We start from the raw sequence: 5,291 nt of genomic DNA, 5'->3' as shown, positions 1-5,291 counted from the left end.
CCGCGAGCTCCGGGAGGCCCACGCGGGACGAGGAGGGATGGGGGGGGCGGGGAAAGGGCCGAGGGGCCGCCCTGGGCTCCCGAAGAGGGCCCGGAGCAGAGCTGAGAGCTGCAGCTGCCTTCCGGTGGGTCCTTTGGGGGCGACCCTTGTCCTTCCCTTCCTCATGTTGTGTGTGTGTGTGGGGGGGGAGATTTTGCTTCACCTGGGCAAGGAAGAGCCACGACCTGGGGGCCCAGGTGGACCACTGGCTCTTTCCTTCTGGGCCCTGAAAGAGCCACCTCCTCCCTCCCTAGATCAGGCTAGCTGGAGAAATCCAGGTCCTGCGCCACTGATCTATAAAGGTAAAGGTTCCCTTGCTCAAAAGCCAGTCGAGTCCGACTCTAGCGTTGCAGAGCTCATCTCCGTTTCAAAGCCGAAGAGCCAGCGCTGTCCAAAGACGTTTCCGTGGTCATGTGGCCAGCATGACTAAACACCGAGGCGCACGGAATGCTGTGACCTTCCCACTGAAGTGGTACCTATTTATCTACTTGCAATTTCTTGCTTTCGAACTGCCAGGTTGGCAGGAGCTGGAACTAGAGATGGGAGCTCACTCCGTCATGCGGCACACTCGGGTCTTGAACTGCTGAACTACTGACCTTCCACAGCCTGCAGTTCAGCGTTTTAACCACTTGAGCCACCGTAGCTCCGTCACTGATCTATACAGGAGCCTTATAACGCTGGCCGTTTATTGTCTCACTCACTTGTCCTGTTAATCACTGTCGCTTGAAATTTCCACTAAGCTTCCAGTCAGTCACCCACCGACCTGATGAGCATGTGTTTAAAGTTAGGATTTTTTTTTTGTTCCAGTGTCTTGATGTTCACCACTCTGAAGAATCTGACATAATCCAGAAATGTGGCCTCTGCACTTCTCGCCCCCACGCCAGGTGGCTGAAGGGGAAAACAGCCCTGCCCCCCCCATGCCAGTCCTTGGAAGAGCCCCTTGCCCCCGGCCCTCCACCGCCAGAAATGCCCACGGATCCTCACTCTCTGCTTCCTGCCCTTTAACCCATTTTTAATCCATGACGGAACCATCCATTCTCTTATCCAACTGACTGCTAAGCTTATTCAGGAGTCTTTTGGTGAGAGCCCTTATCAAAAGCCTTTGTGGAGTCCTGTATATGATGGATACTGAATTGCCCTTATCCACTGGCTAGGCTGGGGATTGTTAGGAAAGGAAACGGGAACCAAACCAGCCAGTATCATAGTGCCCCTGCATAAATCGATGGTGTGGCCTCATTTGGAATACCGTGTACAGATCTGGCCACTGCACCTCAAAAAAAGATATTATAGCATTGGAAAAGGTGCAGAAAAGGGTCACTAAAATGATTAAGAGGCTGGAATACTTTCTCTCTGAAGAAAGATTAAAGAGGTTAGGGCTCTTTGGCTTGGAGAAACTATGACTGAGGGGTGACAGGATAAGAGGTTTACACAATTATGCATGGGATAGAGCACGCAGAGAAAGAAGTACTTTCCTCCCTTTCTCACAGTACAAGAACTCGTGGGAACTCCATGAATGTGATGAGCAATAGGTTTAGAACAAAAAAAGCAAGTCCTTCACCCGAAGAGTCATTTACACATGGAATTCACTGCCGCAGGAAGTGGTGGCAGCTACAAGTATAGACAGCTTCAATGGGGGACTGGATAAACACATGGAGCAGAGGTCCATCAGTGGTGACTAGCCACGAAGTGTATATGTATTTATTTTATTCAATCTATAGCCCTCCCTCCTCTGTGGAACAGGGCTCAGAGTGGCGGACAACATTTCCAGTAACAACATTCACAAGTTAGAAGCAAAACAACCTGAATAATTCCAGTGGTTAAGTGCGCGGACTCTAATCTGGGAGAACTGGGTTTGATTCCCCACTCCTCCACGTGCACCTGGCTGGATGACCTTGGGGAAGCCGTAGTTCTGATAAGAGCTGTCCTTGAAAAAGAGCAGTTTCTGTCAGAGCTCTCTCAGCCCCACCGACCTCACAGGGTGTCTGTCTGTTGTGGGGAGGGGAAGGGAAAGGAGTTTGTAAGCCGCTCTGAGACTCCCTTGGGTAGTGAAGGGCGGGGTATGAATCCAATATCTTCTTCTTCTTTTAACAATTTACAGGTGGCACCTCAGTATACAACTGAGTGTCCTTTTTCTCCGTGGCGGGAGGAGGAAGGAAGGAGCCGGACTAGATGGGCCTGGCGGAACATTTCTGTTTCACAGGCCGTGCAGAATACCATTACGTCCCACAGGGCACAAATATCATTCGACAGAGTTCCACCAGGTTGGTGCCACGGCTGAAGAAGCCCTGGCTGTGGTTGAGGACAGCTTGATACCTTTTAGCCCAGGGATCACTCAAAAAGATGGAACACTCTGTCTGGGGCAGTGATGGTTTGTATTCTTGGTGCTTGGGGGGGGGGGCACAGTGGGAGGGCTTCTGGAGTTCTGGCCCTGCTGCTGGACCTCCTGATGGCCCCTGGTATTTTTGGCCAATGTGTGACACAGAGTGTGGGACTGGAGGAGCCATTGGCCTGATCCAACACTGGCTTCTCTTATGTTCTTATGTCTCGGGCAGTGATGCTCTGTCTTCTTGGTGCTTGGGGTTAGGGTCAACAGTGGGAGGGCTCCTAGTGTCCTGGCCCCACTGCTGGACCTCCTGATGGCCCCTGGTATTTCTGGCCACCGTGTGACACAGAGTGTTGGACTGGAGGGACCATTGGCCTGATCCAACATTTGGCTTCTCTTATGTTCTTATGTCTGGGGCAAGAGATGCTCTGTATTCTTGGTGCCTGGGGGGCAACAGTGGGAGGGGCTTCTGGCCCCACTGGTGGACCTCCTGATGGCCCCTGGGTCTTGGCCACTGTGTGACCCAGAGTGTTGGACTGGAGGGGCCATTGGCCTGACCCAACATGAATTATCTTGTGTTCTTACGGTTGTAAACGTAAACAGGTTGGCGAGGCAGGACTTCCCTTGCAGCAGCTGTGCCGATCTCCCCTCCATGGATTTTTATTCCTTGGTGCGTTGATCAAGTTAATTTATTTGGTTCATTGCCCCCCCCCCTTCTCAGTGAGACTGCAGGTGGAGGACACGGTGTACAGCAGTGCAGTCAAACAGCACAAGACACGGAAACACAGCGCCGGAAGGGACCTCCAGGGTCATCTAGTCCAACCCCCTGCACAACGCAGGCAATTCCCAACTGCCTCCCCCCCCCAAACTGGTGCTGTATGCCCAGAGGAAGGCCAATGGATGGCCCCCAGGATCCCTGGGCCAACCTGACCTGGAGGGAAATCCAGTTTGGTGTGGTGGCGAAGTGCGCGGACTCTAATCTGGGAGAACCAGGTTTGATCCCCCACTCCTCCACTTGGCTGGATGACCTTGGGCAAGCCATAGCTCGGTCAGAGCTGTTCTCGAAGAAGAGCGTTTTCGGTCCAGAGCTCTCTCAGCCCCGCCTACCTCCCAGGGGGTGTCTGTGGTGGGGAGGGGAAGGGAAAGGAGTTTGTAAGCTGCTCTGAGACTCCCTTGGGTAGTGAAGGGGGGGGGGATAAATCCAGTCTCCTCCTCCTCCTCTTCTTATTACTGATGAGTCAGCTTAGCAGCCTCATGGGACAAAAGCAAGGCAGGAGGTCTAAGATTTCAATAGAGAGTTTTTTCTGCTACCTGGAACCAATGTTCCCTCTAAACTGTGGAGTCTTGTGAGCAAAAATTCTACTTCATGAGCTGCTGGCATTAAAGTGGTGAGCGAGCGATTTGGCTGCCGCATGAATTAGTTTGCTCCGGAGCCACATCCTTCCTGAGCTGAGACAAAAATGTGTGAGCCAGAGGCTAAAAAACTGTGAGCTAGCTCTCACTAACTCAGCTTAGAGGGAACACTGCCTGGAACCGATTGTGAGACCGACTGGCCAACAAGTCCCTCCTGCCGGCTTCTCAAAAGACCAGCCTGACCTTGGCCAGGTTGCGTGAGGGTTTGAGTCCAGGAGGCCTCTGGCTTCGGCCTTCTTGAACCCCCCCCTCCTCCTCACGCCTTTACTGGACCCTGTTCTTCAGACAGTTGCTGATGCCGGGTGTCCCCCCCCCCCTTTGGCTCACGCGGCAGCTCCGGGGGAAGGCCGGACTCTGACTTTGTCCTGCGAGGGAGGCAAGGCTGGGGGTTGGGGAGAGCCACCCAGCCAGCTTCCAGTCCCACGGAGAGCCACCCAGCCAGCTTCCAGGGCAGAGGCCGGATCCGAAGACCTGGGTCTCCCAGGTCTTCCTAGCCACTGTCCCAGGCTGGCTCCCGCTGTGCTGGGGGAGGGGGGCGCCCTAGGCCACGGGGGGGGGGGGGAGCCCTCTCCGGAAAGGCGCCCAGAGTATCCACCAGCGGGCCTCCTTGGAGCGCCGGCAGAGGGGCCGTGGCCTCCCGGAGCACCTTGAAGGCTGCTGCCGTGCGAGCCCTGGGACAGAAGGGAGGAGCCAGCCAGCGGGGACCCCTCTTCGCCAGCGGCTGTTCTTGCTCCCGTCTGGAGCTGCCCGGAGGCTCCCTGCGGAAGTCGACAGCGGCGCGCCAGAGAGAGCCCCAGCAGTGAGTTCCCTGCAGGAGGAGGAAGGCCAGACACGCCGCCGGTAGCCAAAATCCTCTTTATTGATAACTTAAGGGTTAAAACTCTGCGTCTCGCTCGGCCCCCCCTGGCTGGGGGGGGGCTGGGGGGGGGGGCGAAGGACGGACACACACACACAGGCACGCACGCAGGCAGGCACACACAATCTCCTTTGCAGTTCAGTCCACAAAACGGGACAAGGGGAAACTCTCCTTTGGGTCGTCGAGGGGGCAGGGCGGAGAAGTCCGAGATGGAGGGTGAGGGGTGGTGGTGGAGGTATAGGGCAGCATGTAGACACACACACACACCCCTCAGCAGGACAGGGGTTGCGGAAGCCCCTCTGCGGGGAGGCGAGTCCTTGGTTCACCGCAATGGTGATGCCTCCAAGAAAGGACCCCCGCCTTCCCAGAGACCCTGTTGCGTTTGGGGGGAAGGGGGTGACCTGTAAGGCTACGAGGCCCCGCCGCACGGAGATCGCGCCCCCTGCTGCGCCGCCGCGGAGCCCCCCTACAAGTCGATGGTGTCGCTGCTGACACTGAGCGCGTCGATCTGGCGGCACACGTCGAGGAACTCCTCTTGCAGGAGGGCGGCCTCCGCCCCGCCGCGCTGCCGCCCCACCGAGGCCAGGGACTCCTGGGAGGTGGGGGGCCGCGCCCAGTACTGTCGGCCCGGGGGCGGCGGCGAGGGGGGCATCGCGGGAG

This window comes from Gekko japonicus, unplaced genomic scaffold (assembly GCF_001447785.1).
Source record: "Gekko japonicus isolate JY-2015 unplaced genomic scaffold, Gekko_japonicus_V1.1 scaffold878, whole genome shotgun sequence".
NCBI classification, from domain to species: Eukaryota; Metazoa; Chordata; class Lepidosauria; order Squamata; family Gekkonidae; genus Gekko; species Gekko japonicus.
This window is presented reverse-complemented; position numbering follows the sequence as displayed.